Genomic DNA, 22,744 nt, shown 5'->3' with positions numbered 1-22,744 from the left:
GGTCCTGGAACGCCCTCCCTCCTCACCTCCGCCAAACTGATTCTCTTCCCCTCTTCAAAACCCTACTTAAAACTCACCTCCTCCAAGAGGCCTTCCCAGACTGAGCTCCTCTTCTCCCTCTACTCCCTCTACCACCCCCCCTTCACCTCTCCGCAGCTTAACCCTCTTTTCCCCCCATTTCCCTCTGCTCCTCCCCCTCTCCCTTCCCATCCCCTCAGCACTGTACTCGTCCGCTCATCTGTATATATTTCATTACCCTATTTATTTTATTTAGAATCACCTTGATTCTATTTAGCTGCCATTGTTTTTATGAGATGTTCTTCCCCTTGACTCTATTTATTGCCATTGTTCTTGTCTGTCCATCTCCCCCGATTAGACTGTAAGCCCGTCAAACGGCAGGGACTGTCTCTATCTGTTGCCGACTTGTTCATTCCAAGCGCTTAGTACAGTGCTCTGCACATAGTAAGCGCTCAATAAATACTATTGAATGAATGAATGAATTAATGAACAGCACCCCTCTCAGAGTCACACCTGGAGAGTTTCCAGTAGTCTACCCGACTTGGCTACAAGAGGGAGAGTCAGGCAGAGGCCTACCCATTCCATTTCTAGCTTGGGCAGTGGCTAGCGAGTGGAAGGCAATCTGCTACAAGTCAAAACTCACTTGCTGGGCAGGAGCAGCATGGGAGAGAGTCAAGGGACGAGACGAGTTCACTGCGTGGAAGGCGGCAATGGTAAACCACTTTCGGATGTTTTTACCAAGCAAACTCTATGGGTACATTACCAGAACGATTACAGATGGAGAGTGGGGTGTTCTGAGAGAGATGTGTCCATGGTGTCGCTATGGATCAGAAATAACTCGACTGCATAAGACAAGACAAATGGGGAGCAGCAGGAGTTGGTGGATAGATCAGGCCTGGGAGTCAGAAGGTCATGGCTCTGCCACCTGTCTGCTGTTGATCTCGGGCCAGTCACTTCTCTGAGGTTCAGGTACCTCATATGTAAAATGGGGATTGAGACTGAGCCCCACGTGAGACAGGTACTGTGTACAACCTGATTTGCTTGAATCCACTCCAGTGCTTAATACAGTGCCTGGCATATAGTAAGAGCTAAACAAATGCCATCATCATCATCATAATGTAGGTACAACAGGCATAGCACTGTTGTAAGCACTAGGGTTGTCCCTAGTGAGGCTCACAGTCTTAATCCCCATTTTACAGATGAGGTAATTGAGGCACAGAGAAGTTAAGTGACTTGCCTACAATCACACAGCTGACAAGTGGCAGAGCTGGAATTCGAACACATGACCTCTGACTCCCAAGCCTGGGCTCTTTTCACTGAGCTACGCTGCATCATTATCATTATGCAACACAAAACAGGCCTGCATTTTGCTTTCTACTGCTCTCTCTCATACCCTCCTTCTTGGCATATTCTTCTACCTCTCGCCCAGGTGAAAATGAGAAGGATAAAGAGAAAATGCCATTCCATTTGAACAGCTTTGATTGGGTCCACATTATGTAATCCATCCTAGTTCTGATAGAAGTTGTTCAAGTGAGAAGTCCGCAGTTATCCAAATGTTCTAATATACTTCAGTGGAATTTCAGTGAAATATTTATTTCATCTAGGAAATCCACCTGGCTTTAAAAAAAAAATTACCTTCCCCTTCAAAGCCTTATTGAAGGCACATCTCCTCCAAGAAGCCTTCCCTGATTAAGCCCTCCTTTCCTCTTCTCCCACTCCCTTCTGCATCGCCCTGACTTTGAGGTGGGATGCGCAGGAGCAGAAACATCAGAATTCCAGAGGATGCAGTGGCAAAATATTTGTGGAGAGACTGGGAAAGAGTTTAAAAGATCCAGAACTTGGGAGTCTGACAAGCAAAAAATATAGAACCGTTTTAGCGCAGGATTGCAATGGATATTTGTTGTGATGGGATCAAAATGAGAGGAGTTTCTAGAGAAATTATGAAGATGGACGTGAAATCATGGAAAAAACACTCTTGAAGGGAAGGAGAAAAGAGAAAATAAACTTCTAATGGAAAAAAAAATCAGTATAAATGTTTTATTGTGAATTGGTTATAAATGGTTGACTCAGGGACAGTATAAATATGTCTAGGCTGAGTGTTCAATTTAGTGCCTACTTCATTGATGCAGCAATGGTGATGATCATAATGCTATGTTTAGCACACTTTTATCCCTTGTTTCTTTCATGCGTTACCACCCTTACAGGTGCTTTAAACAATTAAAGTAAAACTCACATGAGCAGGAGGACAGCTGCAAGTAGTTAAGATAAAAACAAGCTGAATGTGTCCTTTAGCCTTTTAATATTACAGTGAGTAGGCTGAAGAAAATAAACTTCTTTTCTGAAGATTCTCTTCTGTCTCCCTGCCTCCCTCCTACTCCATAGTGACCAGTGATTCGCAAATCATCTTCAACCTCCACTGGCTTCCTGGGTTCCACTGCATCAGATGAAGTCTCCTCACAAATCAGCTTCAAGGCTCACCCCAACCTACTTACCTTCTTTTTCCACCCACTATTTCACTACACACTCTCTTCCTTCTTCCCAGGCTAACCTTCTAATTCTCTCCTTCTTGAGTCTCCCTGCCTCCATATTCTCACTCATATTTCCCTGACTTGTAACACTCTCCCTATCCAAATTCAACAGACCCCATCTTCAGAGGCCTTCTGAAATCTCACTTCCTCCAGCAAGCCTTCCTTGATGTACTCCCAAAGCTTCCAAAAATAAATACTCCAGGCATCTTTAACACTAAGGTAATTACCTATGCCAAACCTCAGCAATACATATACATTCATTCATTGTGATTACTGATTTGCAAATATTTTTGTCAGAGTGTAAACTCCTTCTGGGCAAGAAACACGTCTATTTTGTTTCATTTTTTGAAGTACTGTAATATGGTCAGGCTTCTAATACCAAGGCTGTGCTCCCCTTAACCCAGCTACACAGGATGGAACAGGTGAGGAAAAAAAGAAAGAGCTGGATACCCCAAAAGTTGCAGTGTGCAGAGCTGTAGATGGGAAAACAAAAGCAAGGAGGGCAGAGAAAACATTTTAAGGACTCAGAAAAACATAGCCTCAGAAAATGCTGCATCCCAGCTAAAAACCTGGGAGTCAGTAGCTGAAGACAGATCAGCATGGTGCACTGCTATCAGGAAAGGAGTAGGTCTCTTCGAACAAAAGTTTCATAAGGAAAAAAAGACATGGAGGCAAAAGAGAAAGCAATGCAAAACTAAGTATGACAACAGAAGAACGCACTGGCTTTTTGCATACACAATGTGGCTGGCACTGTGGAACCCATATTTTCAGACACACACAGTCATAGGCTAACTTCACCATCAGTGGTATTTTCTACAACAAAGGAAAACTATATAGTTATTTTGTACTTCACAAGTGCTTATTACGATGCATTACACCTAGTGGCTGATCCTCAGTGAAGGCTGTTACACTTCTACAGTTCCCAGTTGGAAGTTTCTCTTTTCCAACAGTAGATTCAGTTGTTCATTTCCTCAGTAAAAGGAATCCAAAGATTGAGGAAGGGGGGCTTATGTTAATCAGTATAATCACTGAACCCATTCTCCCAGGGCTTAAACTGGGAGCTTTCAAGGCTTCGCTAACTCTTTCATAGCTGAAGGATAAAATTCAGAGCATATATGTGCGCATAGTGTCTGCATGTGGGTCTTGCCTCTGGACTGGAACACCTTCCCCATCCTCAAATCTGTCAGAAAATTACTCTCTCCTGCTTCAAAGCCTTTTGAAGACACATCTCCTGCAAAAGACTTACATGACTAAGCCCCATTTTCTCCTTCTCCCACTTCCTTCTGCACAACCCTGGCTCGCTCCCTTGGTTCTTCTCCGATCCTAGCCCCACAGCACTATGTAGCCATAATTTGTTTATTTATACTAATGTCTGTCTTCCTACTCTCTAGCCTGTAAACTCACTGTGGGCAGGGAATTTATACATTTGTTGCACTATACTCTCCCAAGTGCTTAGTACAGTGCTCTTCACACAGTAATCAATCAGTATGATTGAACTAATTAATGAATCTAAGTACTGTGGGACTGAGGTATCAAAGAACTTTAGGGGAAAAGATCTAAGTGCATAATGAAGCCAAAGAAGGATAGGGTAGGGAAAGTGAGGGGTTTGTCAGAGAAGGCCTCTTAGATGATATGCGATTTTGGTAGAGCTTGAAACATGGGGAGTGTAGTGGTCTGCTTGATATGAAGGGGGAGGGAGGGAGGCAAGCAAGACTGAAGTCAGTAGGTTGGTGTTAGTGGAGAAAAGTGTGCAGGCCCCTAGGAAGGAGGACCTAGTTGAGTGCCCAAAACCGAAAGGTAAAGAGTTTGTTCGATGAGATCAATGGGCAACCACTAGAGGGGATTTTAGGAGTTGAGAAACATGCCCAGAATGAGCTTTTAGAAAAATAAGCTGGCCAGCTGAATGAAGTATGGACTGTGGAGGAGAGAGATAGGATGCAGCGAGGTCAGTGAGGATGCTGATAACAATAGTCAACATGGGAAATGAGTGCTTGGATCAGTGTGGGAGCAGTTTGGGGAAGAAGAGATGGATTCTAGAGCCGTTGTGAAGAGAGAACCAAAAAAATTTATGAGTGAATATGAGGGTTGAATGTGAGAGATTATTCATTCAGAGATAATGCCAAGGTTACAGCCTTGTGAGAAAGGAAGGGTGTGGTGTTGTCTACAGTGATGGGAAAGTAATGGAGAGAAAAGGTTCTGGGCAGGAAGATGAGGAGTGGGTCTGTTTTTAGATATGATAAGTATGAGGTGACGGTGTCCTGAAGCGAGGAGGAAATGTGACACTCTAGGAGCTGTCCAAACTGGGGAGGTAGATTTGGAAATCACGCACTTAGAGATAATATTGTTGGTATTTGTTAAGCATTTACTATGTGCAGAGCACTGTTCTAAGCGCTGGGGTAGATACAGGGTCATCAGGTTGTCCCACGTGAGGCTTACAGTCTTTATCCCCATTTTACAGATGAGGTAACTGAGGCACAGAGAAGTGAAGTGACTTGCCCACAGTCACACAACTGACAAGGGGCAGATCTGGGATTCAAACTCATCACCTCTGACTCCCAAGCCCGTGCTCTTTCCACTGAGCTACGCTGCTTCTCATAGAGATGGTAGTTGGAGCCATGGGAGCAAATGCATTCTCTAAGGGAGTGGGTGTAGATGGAAAATAGCATAGAACCTGAACTGAAGCTTGAGAACTCATTCATTCACTTGTATTTATTGTATGTTTACTGGGTGCAGAGCACTGTACTAAGCACTTGGAAAGTACAATTCAGCAACAGAGGCAATCTCTACCCAACAACGGGCTCACAGTCTAGAAGTTAGGGAGTGGGAGGCAGAGGAGAAGCCAGCGAAGACCGGGAAGGAACAGTCAGCGAGATGGCTGAAAAACCAAGAAAGGACAGCAGTGAAACCACGGTTGACTAGTGTTTCCAGGAGGAGGAGGCATGCACAGTGTTGAAGGCACTGAGAAGTCTAGGAAGACTAGCTTCTGTTGCAGTCTACTGAACAATGCTTTAGTGACTAGTGTCCATTTAAGGAGCTTTCAAAAAGTTACCCAGTAATTTGTAGGAGCTGCTTAGGAACTGAAGAACTGAACTCATTTCAACTTTTATTTCTAAAATCTACCTAGTCCATACACATTTTAAGGATTTAGTATTAACTAAACATATTATCATCATCTATTGCTGAGTGAAAAATCTTAAGTGCATGCAAAGAGTGTGCAGAAGTACACTTAAATTGGCAATGGTGTATTACTGAATTTCCAATTCTCAAATATCTGCATCCTTAAATGATAGATTGTCTCAGTGTGCCTCAGATTCCAAGTGTGTGCCAGCTCCACTACTAGATCCACATATTTTATGTCTCATCTCATTACATATTCTTTGGATATTTCTGTTTAAGTGAAAAACAAAATCACTAAGCTCCACATTTCACTCTGTTTATCAACACTTATCTACATTAAAACACAACATAGTCTAGTGGAAAAAGCAGGGGTACAGGAATCAGGAGGCCTGGGGTCTAAACTTGGTTCTGCCACTTGCTCGCTGTGTGACTTTGGGCAATAATAATAATGTTGGTATTTGTTAAGTGCTTACTATGTGCAGAGCACTGTTCTAAGTGCTGGGGTAGATACAGGGTAATCAGGTTGTCGCACGTGAGGCTCACAGTTTAATCCCCATTTTACAGATGAGGTAACTGAGGCACAGAGAAGTGAAGTGACTTGCCCACAGTCACACAGCTGACAAGTGGCAGAGCCAGGAGTCGAACCCATGACCTCTGACTCCCAAGCCCAGGCTCTTTCCACTGAACCACACTGCTTCCCTAAGTGGGCAAGTCCCTAAGTAAAATGGGCAAGTCACTTCACTTCTCTGTGCCTGTTTACTCATCTGTCAAACGGGGATTAAATACCTGTTTTCCCTCCCTCAGACTGAGTTTTTTGTGGAGCAGGAACTGTCCCATCTGATTATCACCTACCTACCCAGTGGTTAGAACTTGAAAGCTCATTACAGGTAGGGAACATGTCTGCTAATTCTGTTCTATTGTACTCTCCTAAGTGCTAACCTTCTCACTGTCCCTCAATCTCACCTGTGTCTCAGATGACCCCTAGCCCACATCCTAACCTGGATCACCCTCCCTCCTCAATTCTGACAATTCTCTCTCTCCCTGCCCCCGCCCACTTCAAAGCCTAAATGAAGGCACATTTCCTCCAAGAGGTCTTCCCAGATTTAGCCCCAAGTTTCCTCATTTCCCACTCCCTTTTGCATCACCCTGTCTTGCTCCCTGTGCTCTTCTGACTTCCTAGCCCCACAGCACTTATGTACATATCTGTAATTTTATTTATTTGTATGTCTGTCTCCCTGCCTCTAGGCTGTAAACTCACTGTGGGCTGGGAATGTGACTGTGTTGTATTGTACTTTCCCAAACTTTTAGTACAGTGCTCTGCACATCTACTAATTTACTACTGCAGGTCATTGTCAATATATAATTCTAGCAACAACTTTGTCTCTGCATAATCTTTAACAACCATGGTGGTTCATTCTCTAATCATGAATTATTTCAGCTCCTATAATCCTTTGCATCTACTGTCTGACAAATTTTCCTTCATTGTACAGAGATCTAGAAACCACCTGATCCCTGCCTGGGGACTGGATCACAGGAAGATTTATTAATCTGAGGACCAGTGGAATTGAAGTTCCTACCCTAAGGGTTTAACACAATGCCCTGCACAAGACAAACACTCAAATACTACTGATTGAAAAGGGGAAAACGGGAACTCCCAGAGGTGACCGAGCATCCCATAGATGTGAGACTGCAGAAGAGATACTTAGAGTCGCACCTGTAAAGCCAGGACCCTAATGAAGAAATAGTAGAATCAACCCCTCCCTTCCCTCTTACTCTACATCCTAGATAGGTTTAACATGCTTGGCTAGCATTACTTAGGTGTGTCCTTCAAGGACTAGTTCACAAATGGAAGCACACATAAGGGTGACAGAAACAGAAAGCCAAATAAACAAACACCTCCCACCAAGATGAATAATTAGTCAAATAGGGACTTGGACAAAAAGTTAGGTTTTAATTAGTTGGGGAGAAGGGGGAAATTTTTCCATCTTTTATAAAATTCCTGAAGGACTCCAAAGGGAGAGGAAATGATTGATTGATGGACTATCTGAACTAATCAAGTCACCCTTCTGGGAGGTTATTCCTCACTTGACTTTAAAATGGACAAGCTTTTGGTGTCATAAATATTAATTCTGCTTCCTCATGCCAGCACTTGAGGCCTCAAGTGTGACACCTCAGCCCAGAGGGAGGCTTGTGATTGAAGAGATGAAGACATTGTCTGTGTCAAAACCACTTCCTTTCAGAAACAGCCACTGGGACCTACCATCTTTCTTTTCAATCTTTCCCCACCCTGGCTTCCAGTTCCTCAGCTGAAGTCACTTCCTTTCAGAAGGAACTTGGATGTTTAGAAGAGGGCATCCAAAAAAGGTGAAGTGTCATTTAACATAATGGCTTTTTTCCTTTCCTTTTTGGAGAAACAAACATTCTTAAACCGATTTTGTTGGGAAAAAATGCCAAAACAAAAAAACTCACCCAGATGGATTGGATCATCACGATATGCCCAGACTTAGGGCTAGTGTGAGAGGAATCTTAGAATGCCACAAAAGGATGTCCAAGACAGTATAAAGTCACCAAGGAGGCAGTTTTCTCCTTTTTCCAAAGAGATGGAAACAATCAACATTTGTCATTCCACTGGTAAATTCCACAAAAACATACATAATGGTGGCTCAAGAGTTAGCATCAGAAAGGAACCTTTTCCCTGAAGGAATGTTAAGAGAATGTTGGGCAGGTCTATTGCCTAGCTGTCTCTTAAAATGTGAGTTAATTAGGGAGCAGAACTAAGTCTCCATTATAATCTGTTCAGCTCCTTCCATATTGCAGATGCCACACATTTAAATTCTGCTTAAATTAGTCAAGAAGACTGGGCCTAAATAGGTATAACACTGAAAGCAGCAACAGTGGGAAGCAGCATGACCTAGTGGAAACAGCATGGGCCTGGTAATCAGAGGAACTGGGTTCTAATCCCAGCTCCACCACTTATCCACTATTTGACCTTGAGCAAATCTGTGACTCAGTTACCTCATCTGTAAAATGGGGATTAAGACTGTGAGCCCTATGTGGGGCAAGATCTGTGTCCAACCCAATTTTTTTTTTTTAATTCACCCCACTGCTTAGTACAGTGCCTAAAAAGGTTAGGGCAGAACCAAGAAAGTCTTGAGAAAACTAGAACATGAATTCTAATCCTCATTCTACTACTTGTCTGTTAAGTGACTTTGGGCAAGTCACATAACTTCTCTGTACCTTTATTACTTCATCTGTAAAATGGGGATTCGGCCTGTGATCCTCTTGTGGAACATGGACTTTTTCCAATCTGATTCTCTTGTATCTACTACAGCACTTAGTACAATATCTGAAACATTATGTGCTTAATACCAGAAAAATCTTTTTTAAATCCACAGTGAACTGAACTAGCTTAACACTGTTCCCTGCTAATTTGTGATTTATTTGTTTTGCAGGTGCCTAACCAGACTCTTATGAAGAGCAAGTAAGCTCTGGGAAATTAGTCTTTGATTGCAAGAAATGATACAGGAGAAGGCAGAACTATTTCACTCCAATTCTCAGGGACCAGAAAACATATTTCCAGTCACCCTCTCCATCAACCCCGTTTCAGACAACCTCTTCTCTAGGAGAAGAGGGGGGAACCCACTACTCTCAGTTTTCATTCAACAAGACACATAACAGAATTGCATATATTGAACAAAAACGCCACATATTTCCTTTGCCCAAGAAAACTTTGAGACTTGTTTTTTGTTTTTCAGTGCTTCAGAGGATTTGACTAGTGAAATGATTGTTGGAATTCTGCTTGATAGCAGCTGTGTGTTACCCAGAAAATGTAGATGACTCCATTATTCCAACCACCACTGATTTAATAGCTACTGTCAGGTCAAATTGTGTGTGAGAAAGACATGAGCAGTCACTCACCTGAAAGCCAATGGGATGGGGGAGGGGAAAAAGAAAGAGTCACACAAACACACACACACACAGGTTCATATTCTGCCTGCTCACATTACCTTGGCCAAATTCTTTCCTCATGAAAATTGAGGGTACACCCTAGAAGCAGCATGGCTCAGTGGAAAGAGCATGGGCTTGGGAGTCAGAGGTCATGGATTCAAATCCCAGCTCAGCCGCTTGTCAACTGTGTGACTTTGGGCAAGTCACTTAACTTCTCTGTGCCTCAGTTATCTCATCTGTAAAATGGGGATTAAGACTGTGAGCCCCACATGGCACAACCTGATCACCTTATATTCTTTCCAGCACTTAGAGCAGTGCTTTGCACATAGTAAGTGCTTAACAAATGCCATTATTACTATCTGTGAAAAATGGCTTCCTAATTCACTTAGAGGTTACCTGGTTGCAGTGGTGCCAGTTAATAATAATTGCACTGATCAAGTGCTTAATTATTTGCCAAAGCATTAGAAGAACTGGGATAGATACAAGAGAGACTGGACAGGCTCTGTAATAATGTTGGTATTTGTTAAGCCCTTACTATGTGCAGAGCACTGTTCTAAGCGCTGGGGTAGACACAGGGGAATCAGGTTGTCCCACATGGGGCTCACAGTCTTAATCCTCATTTTACAGATGAGGTAACTGAGGCACAGAGAAGTGAAGTGACTTGCCCAAGGTCATATAGCAGACAAGTGGCAGAGCTGAGATTAGAAACCATGACCCTCTGAGTCCCAGGCCCATACCTATTCTGCCTGCTACTTAGACTGGGAGCCTCTTGTGGGACAGGGACTAAGTAGGAGGCAGAATAGGTATGGGCCTAGGACTCAGAGGGTCATGGTTTCTAATCTCAGCTCTGCCACTTGTCTGCTATATGACCTTGGGCAAGTCACTTCACTTCTCTGTGCCTCAGTTACCTCATCTGTAAAATGGGGATCAAGACTGTAAGCCCCATGTGGGACATGGACTGTGCCCGACCTAATTACCTTGTATCCACCCCAGCAGTTAGTACAGTCTCTCTCAAATTAAGCACTTAAATAAATATTAAGTGTTTTATTAACAAGAGGCATTGAATCCCCATTTTACAGATGAGGAAATGGAGGCCCAAACCACGACCTGCCCCAAAGCTCATGCAGTTGTAGAGTTGGAATACGGACTAGGGGAAGACCCATTTCCAAGCACTTGGCCACCCAGAGGTAATGAAAAATTTGTTGTGCCCCTCCCATTCCACACAATGCCCCCCCCCCCACCCACTTCACTCAATCGTATTTATTGAGCACTTACTGTGTGCCAAGCACTGTACTAAGCAGTTGGGAGAATACGATATAATAATAAACAGATTCCCTGCCCATAAATCTATGTGAGTGGGAGAATCAATGTAGTGACTTCATATTGAGACTGAACAAACCCTTAAATTTAGAGAGCTTGTCCAGGAGTAACACTGATCCAAGATCTCGCTCTGGAGCCAACGAATACCCTTCCCCAATTCTGGGTCAAACAAGCCCCCCTCTGAAGAGTGGGGACTTTGACAGTTTTTACAGGTGCCTCTACCTCCCTTGGCATGGTGCCTGTGCCTCTGGCCCATCCCCTCTGACTCTGCACCCTCTCCAACTTTCTGGCATCCCACCAGGCCCCCACCCCCTTTGATGTTGTGCCTGGAAGGCAAATGTTTCACCTCACATACAGCCTAAACCGGGTTCTTCCTACAAATGCTTCACCTCACATACAGCCTAAACCCAGTTCTTCCTATTCCCAGTCTTTAAAGCACTCCATCACCTGGCCCCTTGCTATCTCACCTTATTATCCTACTGCAACCCAGCCCTCACACTTTGCTCCGCTAGTCCTAACCTTCTCATTGTGCCTCCATCTCACCTGTCTTGCCGCCGACCCCTAGCCCACAACCTGCTCTGGCCTGGAACACCCTCCCTTGTCACATCTGGCAGACAATTACTCTTCCCCTCTTCAAAGCCTTAAGACATCTCCAAGAGGTCTTCCCTGACTAAGCCCTCCTTTCCTTTTCTCCCACTCCCTGACACCTCGACTTGCTCCCTTTATTCAACCGCCCTCCTAACCCCACAGCACTTATGTCCTGCAGTCTGTACATATCTGTAATGTTACTTAAATTAATGTCTGTCTCCCTCTTTAGACTGTAAGCTCATTGTGGGCAGGCAATGTGTCTGTTACATTGCTTTATTGTACTCTTTCCCCAGGGCTTAGTACAGTGCTCTGAACATAGTAAGTGTGCAATAAATGATTGAAAAACAAGGTAGCATGGCAGACAAGTGGTGAAGCCAGGATTAGAACCCAGGTCCTTCTGACTTCCAGGCCCATGACATATCCATTAGGGCATGCTGCTTCTTGTGCCTTTTAAAGCCCAGAAAGGTATGTCAGTGACTGTAAAGTCCAGTGGCTGCTCCACTGGCTTTCAAGCCAAGCTACCAAGGAATGGTTAGCATGTTACAGTGGAATCGGAAGATCATGGGGTCTAATTCGGGCTCCTCCTGTCTGCTCTGTGACCTCGGTAAAGTCACTTCATTTCTCTGTGCCTCAGTTATCATCTGTAAAATAGGCTTGAGACCAAGCCCCACATAGCACAGAGACTCAATTTGCTTGTAGTCACCCCAGCATTTAGTACAGTGTCTGGCACATAGTAAGTGCTTAAATGCCATCATCACAGCAGAAGGAATCCTGGGGGCTTCAACACCACTGCCCCCTCTTCATTGAATAAAAATAACTGCCTTCCAAACTCTTTTACTGACAGATCAAAAGCAATCTCGGCAATTGCCATCTCTGTCTGAGGACCTCTACCTTGAAAGATCTCCAGTGTCCTAAATAAACCTTCAGTCAAAAAAAAAAAAAACAAAACTTCTTCAAATGACTACTTAGAGAAGCCTCTTTCAGACATAGTGAAGCATCTTTTCACCTTTTGGGCCAAAGCCCTGGGAACTGTTTGCATTTCCAATTCACATATAAAGTACAACTTGATAAATGGAATGCCCAGAAAAATCTAAATCTTGTGTCATTAAAAGGTCACCAAACTTAAAACACTTCAAAACATGTAGGTAAAACAGAGCCCAAAAAGACAAGTTATGCCAGCCAAAAGCATCTCATCCCTAATAGATCATCCTTTAATGAATAGACATTATTGTCTTCAAGTCAAGCCCCTCCCCTTGGTATTGGGGACATTTGTCTAACTTAGATTAGAGACCTCTGGCATAGAAAGGCACGTTATATGGCAATAATGATGCAATTAATTCCCTGGATTGGTGGATTCATCATTCTTCGATATTCTTTCTTTTCCCCCCAAAGTTGGAACAACTTAAAGGGAGTTCTGAGAAGGCAAACTTAGAGAAACTGTAAGGGAGGAACTTACAAGAAGTTTCTCTCCTTAATTCATTCTCAGCCTCTGCCTATTATATTGACAAACACATTAGCTTAATCTCTCTTTACCAGCTTCGAACACTATGGTCAAGAGGCCATTTTATAAGGGTTTTTTTGGCGGGAGAGGTTACTGGTACAAATCTCTTACAGCTGGTATTAAAAGGACAAACAGGCAGGAAAAAAATTATATAGTCAGTCTTGCTAAATTAGTTTACCTAAAATTGTATGTGTGAGTGATTTTAATCAAAATCTAATTTCCCCTCTTTTTAGAGTAACTGAAATGAGATTTTTCTAATTTACTTTTCGCGGTTCAAGTTTCTCATAATTCTTCTATGGTAGTGACAGCACTGTGAAAGCGTCTGCTGCTACAAAGCATTAAAAAAAAATTAGATTTTCAAATTGATGTGCTAAATTAAAAATGTTTAATGTTTCTCATCAAAAGGCACAAGAGTATGCAAGGGGCCTCTGGTAGAGTTAAAGGCACAATATTTTTTTCATCTGTTTCTTTAATTCACATCCAGGGCAACTCTACTGTGAAAATTAACAAGCTATAAGTAAAGGAAATGTTGTCAGACAGTGTCTTATGAGAAGCTACCTTTTAATTTCCTTCCATCCCTTGGCAGGGGAACCTTAAAGTGTCATGGTAAAAATAGATGTTGGTGCCCTCCTTTCTTTCCTATCCCAACTGGAGTTTGCCAGGGGATTTTAGTGCTTACATGCCTTTGATTGATTTTAATTCCCTGGGCTTGGCTCCTAATTCCCATGTCTTAGAGAAAGCACATTACATCTGTAAACTGGCTCCCGTTATTATTATACACAAATCTAGGCTCCTGCTCCTGAGTGGATGCCAGTTAACTGGATCCCAGTGAGACGAAGGCTGTCAACAAGCTACAGACGCGGATATTGGAAAATCATTCAACGAGTGAAGAGTTGAGCAACTGGCAAAAACCACTGACTGGTTGAATTGCAACAGACTCCCTATTAAGAAATCTAGACAAAACTAGGCAAGAGAAATCTCAGACCAGTACAGTGTTATCAATCAGTGGCATTTATTGGGCCTTTACTTAGTGCAGAATACATTACTAAGCATTTGGGGAAGTATTTCACAGAGTTGGTAGATGATCTGTGCCCACATGGAGCTTACAGTCTACAAGGTGAGACAGACACTAAAATAAATTACCAATAGGTATAATGATAATAATAATGTTGGTATTTGTCAAGCACTTACTATGTGCAGAGCACTGTTCTAAACACTGGGGAGGATACAAGGTGAACAGTTTGTTCCACGTGGGGTTCACAGTCTTAATCCCCATTTTACAGATGAGGTAATTTGAGGCACAGAGAAGTTAAATGACTTTCCCAAAGTCACACAGCAGATAAGCGGTGGAGGTGGGATTTGAACCCACGATCTCTGACTCCCCAGTCTGTGCTCTTTCCACTGAGCCAAGCTGCTGGCTTAGTCAGGACTTTGGCAGGGAAGGCATCTTGGAGAAGATGTGATTTCAGAAAGGCTTTGAAAGTGGGGAGAGGGGTAGACTTTCATATTGAAAGGAGGAAGGAGTTCCAAGCCAATGGGTCAGTTACAGCATAACAGCATGGAGGTACGGAGAGTAGGCTGATGTTAGAAGAATCAAGTGTGTGGATAGGGTTATAGTAGTGACTAGATTACGGGCTTGGGAATCAAAAGAACCCAAGTTCTAATTCCAGCTCTGCCACTTGTCTGCTGTGTGACCTCGGGCAAGTCCCTTAACTTCTCTGTACCTCAGTTTCTTCACCTGTAAAACGTGGATTGAGATTGGGAGCCTTATTTGGGACTGGAACTGTGGTCCAACCCAATCGTCTTATATCTACTTTAGTGGTTAGTATAATGCCTGGAACCTATTAAGTGCTTAACAAATACCATTTTTAAAAAAAGTATTGCAGCAGATCATCTCTGCATCCGCAGAGAACACATTCAAGGGCTTCTGTCTGCAAGGCTGCAAATGGATCCCAAAGTGGGAAGGGTTTATACAGATAAGGAGGGGTGGCTTGGAGGTCAGCTGAGGTGAAAGTTTGGGTAAAACCATAACAGAATCATTCTAAGTAAAATACTACACCACCATACTATGCTGTCAATTTAAGTACTACATCACTTACTTGAAGCAGAGCAAATAATTCATTTTTAAAAGAATTTAAGAATGAATAAATGATGAACATCCTCCCTTCCCCCAAGAAATCCACACAGTGACATCCTTAAGACTGGGCTTTAAAATGAACTGCATGCTGGGCGAACAGTTGCAATGAATTTTAATAAGTGAAGATTGCACTGGACCAAACTTCTTGTATTTTCCTAAATGCAATATTTTCTTTACCAAAAGCTCCTCGTTGGAAGGGAACTCCAAGCATTTAGTGTAGTGGTAGGCATGCAGTAAGTGCTCAGTAAGATTTTCCCATCACTGCAGACTGCATCACCATCCTTCCCTGTGAAGCCTATGACCTGGGTGTTATCCTTGACTCATCTCTCTCATTCAATCCACATATTCAATCTGTCACTAAATCCTGTTGCTTCATCCTTCACAACATCCCTAAAATCTGCACTCTCCATCCAAACTGCTACCATATTCATCCGAGCATTTATTCTATCCCGGCTTGATTACTGGATTACTCCTTGCTGACTTCCCTGCCTCCAGTCCATATATCACTCTGCTGTCCAGATAATTTTTCTACAAAAAATGTTCAATCCATGTTTCTCCATTTCTCAAGAACCTCCAGTGGTTGCCCATCCACTTCCGCAACAAGCCAACTCTTTATAATCAACTTTAAAGCAATCACCTTGCCACTTCCTACCTTACCTCACTGCTCTATAACAATCCAGCCTGCACACTTGCTCCTCTATTGCCAATCTACTCATTTTACCTGGATATTGTCTCTCTCACCGACTTCTGATACACATCCTGCCTCTGCCCTAGCACACCCTTGCTCTTCATATCCTCCAATTACTCTCCCCACCCTCAAAGTTTTATCGAAGAAAGGAAGAGGCCTTCCCTAAGTGCTCATTTCCTCTTCTCTCACTGTCTTCTGCATGACCCTGATTTGGTCCCTCAATTCACCCCCAATATAATAATAATAATATATGCATGTAGTTTATTTTCACAAAGGTCCATCTTCCCCCATTCCCCCCAAACTGTAAGCTCATTGTGGACAGAGACTGTCTACCAAATCTGTTATATTATACTCTTTCAAGCACTTAGTACAGTCATCTGCACAGCTGATCAATAAATATGTTGATAGACCGATTGTTCAAGATGATTGACAAACATGATGTACATGGCACATTATATTGATTTGAAACTAAATTTTAAGATTTTTGCACTCAAGACTGAGAAAAACAGACCAATTAAACTTAGCTTTTCAGTCTTATTGAACTGTTCATTCAAAATTCCTCTATTAGTTTGCTGCCTAATAGTACATTTTGAAAGAATTGTGACAGCCTTCTTGGATTTTTTTTGTCTAGTTTTTTTTCCCCTTAGGAAGTAGGTTACTTCTGGGTTTTTTATCAACTACTGGGGCAGTAAGACTACACTTTTTGAGATCAGGAATCAGGTCTACCCCTGCTTTTAAAAAAAAGTGGTATTTGTTAAGCACTTACTATGTATCAAGCACTATTCTAGGTATTGGGGTAGATACAAATCAGATGGTGAGCCCAGTGGGACTGTGTCCAACTTAAGTCAAAGGGAGAATGGGTATTGAATCCCCAATTTTGCAGTTGAGGAAACAGGCACAGAGAAGTTGTGGCTTGCCCAAGGGCAAGCAGCAAGCCAGTCGCAAAGCCAGGATTAGAATCTGGGTTCCCTGCCTACCAGGTCTGTACTCTTCCCTCTGGACCATGCTGCTTCCTGATTGGGAGTCGCATACAATATCCACTATATTGTATTCTCCCAAGCACTTAAGTACAGAGCTCTGCACATTGATTGCTGGGAGGGAAGGAAAGGTGAATGCTGTGGAATTCCAAGGGATCATTTAGCATGGTCTAGTGGACAGAGCACGGGCCTGGGAGCCAAGAAGTCATGAGTTCTAATCCCAACTCCACCACTTGCCTACTGTGTGGCCTTGGGCAAGTCACTTCACTTCTTTGTGCCTCAGTTCCCTCATCTGTAAAATGAGTATTAAAGACTGAGCACTAAATGGGACATGGACTGACCATCTCAATTTGCTTGTAACCATCCCAGCGCTTAGTACAGTGTTTGACACAGAAAGCACTTGAAAACCACGATTTATTATTACTATTTAGGGGCCAAAAGAGATTAAATGAGCATGTTCCTAGGTGGCAATTTAATCCAGTGGAAAGTGTGAAATACTGGGAAGTGGAATACCTGGATTCTGGTCCTAGCTCTGGCCCTGGCCTACATAACCTAGAGAAAGCCACTTATCCCCATTTTAGCGCCCCATTTTACAGATGAGAAAACAGACAGGTTAACAATACCTGCCCAGCCTTCCCTTCCTTTGAGAGAGTAAAATGAAATCGGTTATACCAAAGGTGTTTTGGAAAAGTTAAAAAGGGCTATAATGATTTCTAGTACTCTTATTACTATTACCAAAGTCTTCCAGTGAAATTATCTAGAAGAATATCTTTATAGGAGCTTCCATATGACTTTGAAAAATAAATTGATGGGAAAATATTACCTTGCAAGGATGAAACTATATTAGTATCCTAGTTCAACAGTGTTATTAGAAAAGCTAGCTGCAGTGTTTTTCTGGCTCTGTTTCATTTTGTTGGACATTAATTTGGGGAGTATGGGGTCGAAGAGGAGAAAGAGAGAAGGGGAGGGCTTGAATTCCACAGGGAGTCCATTTACACACTCTCCAAAGCTGTCTCAACCACCATTCTTGGCAAGATGTTGGATCGGAGTCGAATCCAACTTGTGTGCCTCCGGGCACACAAAGAGAAGTCTGCCTGCCAGCACTTCTTTGGTGACCAGAACAGGCTAGTTTTGGCCAGCTGCATCAATAGCACTGAGAAATAAAGAGGAAATGCAGCCCCGGCTGTTCTCTTTTGTTCTACTTGGATGTGGCCTACTTAACTGTCATTCACACCACCACAGAAAAGTCCAAAAGGGGAATTTGGATTTTAGGTTTGTAGTACAGATCTTTATTGAGCACCCATCCTTACCAGCATTTCACTCCTAGGCTTCAATGAGGACTTATGTGAGGAAGAGAAATCCCAGCAAACCTCCAGCACCACAGATCCTTGGCATTGGTAGGCTTCCAGGTTCCTATTGCTCAAGTCGGAGGTAGAGGCAGAGCAGTGTGATGGAAAGACTACGAGTCTGGGATGCAAAAGAATGAAAGTTCTGCCACTGGCCTGCTGTTTGACTTCAGTAAAGTCACAGAGCCTCTCTGTGCACAAGTTTCTCCAAAGCAATAGTGACCTCCTCCTACTACTTCAAAGACATTAGATGTAAATCACATAAGTGATGTGAATGAGCTTTTGAGAAAAAGCAAAATGCTTTATAAATTTGAGGTATCAGTATCATCTCTAGAGCATCAGCCCTTGAAACAGGTAAGCTCCATTCTTACCTGAAAGAGTTCGGGGTGTTCCTTATTAGGCCCACATGAATCTAGGTGTGTTTTCCTAATAAAAGGACTTTCGAAATAATAGACTCTGAAAATCCCTCTCTCTATAAGGGTAGCGTTTCTCCCTTTTACATATGGGTTCTAGTCAACTGCTCCTCCTCATCTCTCACTCATATCCTCCCAACCTCACACTACTTTCCCATTTCCGACCTCTCGCTCGTACCATTTTCCCCAACCAAGAGTTACACCTCCCTCAAACCTTCCAGACTACAACTTTCACCTACTTCAAAGCCCTCTTAAAATTACACCTCCATCAATAGTGAAGTAGGAGCAGGAGCATTTTTTGAGAACCCACTTTAGGGTATTTGTTAAGTGCTTACTCTGGATAAAGCACTAGGGTGGATATAAATTAATCTGCTCAAGCACAGACCCTGTCCTGAGATCCAGTGGATAGAGCACAGGCCTGGGAGTTAAAAGAACCTGGGTTCTAATCTCAGTCCCACCACTTTACCAGCTAGGTGGACTTGGGCATGTCAAGTTCTCTATGCCTCAGTTGCCTCATCTGTAATAATAGTAATGTTAGTATTCGTTAAACGCTTACTATGTGCAGAGCACTGTTCTAAGCATGGGGGTATACAGGATAATCAGGTTGTCCCACATAAGGCTCATAGTCTTAATCCCCATTTTACAGATGAGGTAACAGGCACAGAGAAGTTAAGTGACTTGCCCACAGTCACACAGTTAGCAAGTGGCAGAACCAGCATTCAAACCCATGACCTAATAATAATAATAATGTTGGTATTTGTTAAGCGCTTATTATGTGTAGAGCACTGTTCTAAGCACTTGGGTAGATACAGGGTCATCAGGTTGTCCCACGTGAGGCTCACAGTCTTCATCCCCATTTTACAGATGAGGGAACTGAGGCACAGAGAAGTGAAGTGACTTGCCCACAGTCACACAGCTGACAAGAGGCAGGGCCAGGATTCAACCCCCATGATCTCTGACTCCCAAGCCCGTGCTCTTTCCACTGAGCCACGCTGCTTCTCCTAAAACAATGATGGTATCCGTCCGCCTCCTACGCTCCTATGCTCGAGCTGCTGAGCACTGCTGGCAAAAGTCCAAGCACCAAGCCAACCTCACACACTTCAAATTTATCCTTTCCTGCCTTAACTCTGCCCTCTCCTCCGCCAGGCAAAGCTTCTTCTCCTCCCTCATCGACACCCATGCCCGTCACCCCCGCCGATTGTTCCGGACCTTTAACTCTCTCCTTAGGCCCCCTGCTCCTCCCCCTCCCCCATCTCTCACCCCCAATGATCTGGCCACCTATTTCCTCACGAAAATCAACACGATCAGGTCTGAGCTCCCCAAAGTCACCCCTCCGCCTCTCCCCTCCCCCCCAACAACCCCCTCCCCTACTTTCCCATCCTTCCCTGCAGTATCCTCAGAGGAGATCTCCTCCCTCCTCGCAAGTGCCACCCCCTCCACCTGCGCCTCAGACCCCATTCCCTCTCACCTTCTTAAAACAATCGCCCCTGCCCTCCTCCCTTCCTTAACTTCTATTTTTAACCACTCAATCTCCAAGGGCTCCTTCCCCTCTGCCTTCAAACATGCCCACGTCTCCCCCATCCTAAAAAAACCCGCTCTTGACCCCACTTCCCCCTCCAGTTATAGTCCTATCTCCCTACTACCCTTCCTTTCCAAAATCCTAGAACGAGTCGTCTACAATCGATGCCTAGAATTCCTTAACTCCCATTCTCTCCTAGACCCCCTCCAATCTGGCTTCCGTCCCCTCCACTCTACTGAGACTGCTCTCTCTAAGGTCACCTATGACCTCCTTCTTGCCAAATCCAATGGCTCCTACTCCATTCTGATCCTCCTTGACCTCTCTGCTGCCTTTGACACTGTCGACCATCCCCTCCTCCTCCATACCTTATCTCACCTTGGCTTCACGGACTCTGTCCTCTCCCGGTTCTCCTCTTACCTCTCTGGCCGATCATTCTCGGTCTCCTACGCTGGAGCCTCCTCCCCCTCCCATCCTTTAACTGTTGGAGTTCCTCAAGGGTCAGTTCTTGGCCCTCTTCTGTTCTCCATTTACACTCACTCCCTCGGTGAACTCATCCGCTCTCACGGCTTTGACTACCATCTCTACGCAGATGACACGCAGATCTACATCTCCGCCCGTCCTCTCCCCCTCCCTTCAGGCTCGCATCTCCTCCTGCCTCCGGGACGTCTCCACCTGGATGTCGGCCCGCCACCTAAAACTCAACATGAGCAAGACTGAGCTCCTCATCTTCCCTCCCAAACCCGGTCCGCTCCCAGACTTCTCTATCACCGTGGATGGCACGACCATCCTTCCCGTCCCGCAGGCCCGCAATCTCGGTGTCATCCTTGACTCGTCCCTCTCGTTCACCCCACACATCCTATCCGTTACCAAGACCTGCCGGTTTCACCTCTACAATATCGCCAAGATCCGCCCTTTCCTCTCCACCCAAACGGCTACCTTACTATTACGGGCTCTCGTTATATCCCGGCTAGACTACTGTGTCAGCCTTCTCTCTGACCTCCCTTCCTCCTCTCTCGCCCCGCTCCGGTCTATTCTTCACTCCGCTGCCCGGCTCATCTTCCTGCAGAAACGATCCGGGCATGTCACTCCCCTTCTTAAACAACTCCAGTGGTTGCCTATCGACCTCCACTCCAAACAAAAACTCCTCACTCTAGGCTTCAAGGCTCTCCATCACCTTGCCCCTTCCTACCTCTCCTCCCTTCTCTCTTTCTACCGCCCACCCCGCACGCTCCGCTCCTCTGCCGCCCACCTCCTCGCCGTCCCTCGGTCTCGCCTATCCCGCCGTCGACCCCCGGGTCACGTCCTCCCGCGGTCCTGGAACGCCCTCCCTCCTCACCTCCGCCAAACTGATTCTCTTTCCCTCTTCAAAACCTTACTTAAAAATCACCTCCTCCAAGAGGCGTTCCCAGACTGAGCTCCTCTTCCCCCTCTACTCCCTCTGCCATCCCCCCTTTACCTCTCCGCAGCTAAAGCCTCATTTTCCCCTTTTCCCTCTGCTCCTCCACCTCTCCCTTCCCATCCCCACAGCACTGTACTCATCCGCTCAACTGTATATATTTTCGTTACCCTATTTATTTTGTTAATGAATTGTACATCGCCTTGATTCTATTTAGTTGCCATTGTTTTTACGAGATGTTCTTCCCCTTGACGCTGTTTAGTGCCATTGTTCTCGTCTGTCCATCTCCCCCGATTAGACTGTAAGCCCGTCAAACGGCAGGGACTGTCTATCTGTTGCCGACTTGTTCATCCCAAGCGCTTAGTACAGTGCTCTGCACATAGTAAGCGCTCAATAAATACTATTGAATGAATATTGAATGAATAGCTTACTATGTGCCAAGCACTGTTCTAAGCGCTGGTGGAGATACAAGGTAATCAGGTTGTCCCACATGAGGCTCACAGTCTGAATCCCCATTTTACAGATGAATTAACAGGCACAGAGAAGTTAAGTGACTTGCCAAAGACACAGCAGGTAAGTGGCAGGGTCAGGATTAGAACCCATGAACTCTGACTCCCAAGTCCATGCTCTTTCCACTGAGCTACACTGCTTCTCAATCTGTGGGGATTGAGACTGTGATCCCCATGTGAAACAGGGACTGTGACCAATCTGATTAGGTTGTATCTACCCCAGAACTTAGTACAGTGCCCGGGACATACTAAGTGCTTAACAAATACCATTTTAAAAAAGAGAGAGAAGGAAGAAGACACTGAATCTCTATTTTACAGCTGAGAAAACTGAAGGTTGTTCAAGTGACTTGCTCAAGGTCTCACAGCATGAAAGTGGCACAGCAGTATTAGAACACAGGTCCTCTGATTCCCAGGCCCATGGTCTTTCCATTAAGCCATGATGCTTCCCACTGTACTAGATGCTTTGGAAGTACAAAATAAAGAAATGACGTGGTCTCTGCCCCTAAGAAACCTAAACAGGGGCAGGGGGTGGAGAGGACCATAAAAATATTTACAGCTAGAAAGGTCAAAGAGTACACATACACTTGAGTGCTGAGATGGGTATCAAATAAGTTCAAAACTGCTAGAGCTGGCTGAACGGATGCTGTGGCTCAGAGTGCTGGGAAATTAATTGCAGAAGGCTTGTTGGAGATGTGATTTTTAGGAGGACTTTGAATATGGAGAGAGCTGTGGTCTAAGA

At 44.3% G+C, this 22,744-nt stretch overlaps 1 non-coding gene across 1 annotated transcript; it reads left to right on the top strand.

Annotated features, from left to right (window-relative positions):
- Positions 1–513: 513 nt before the first annotated feature.
- LOC114812407 lies at positions 514–651 on the top strand. The gene has a single exon (XR_003760061.1). It is a non-coding gene; the product is annotated as a small nucleolar RNA SNORA7 (small nucleolar RNA).
- The last annotated feature ends 22,093 nt before the right edge of the window (positions 652–22,744 follow it).

This window comes from Ornithorhynchus anatinus, chromosome 5 (genome assembly GCF_004115215.2).
Source record: "Ornithorhynchus anatinus isolate Pmale09 chromosome 5, mOrnAna1.pri.v4, whole genome shotgun sequence".
In the NCBI taxonomy this organism is placed as follows: Eukaryota; Metazoa; Chordata; class Mammalia; order Monotremata; family Ornithorhynchidae; genus Ornithorhynchus; species Ornithorhynchus anatinus.
The sequence above is the reverse complement of the archived record's forward strand: the minus strand, read 5'-3'. Positions and strand labels throughout refer to the sequence as shown.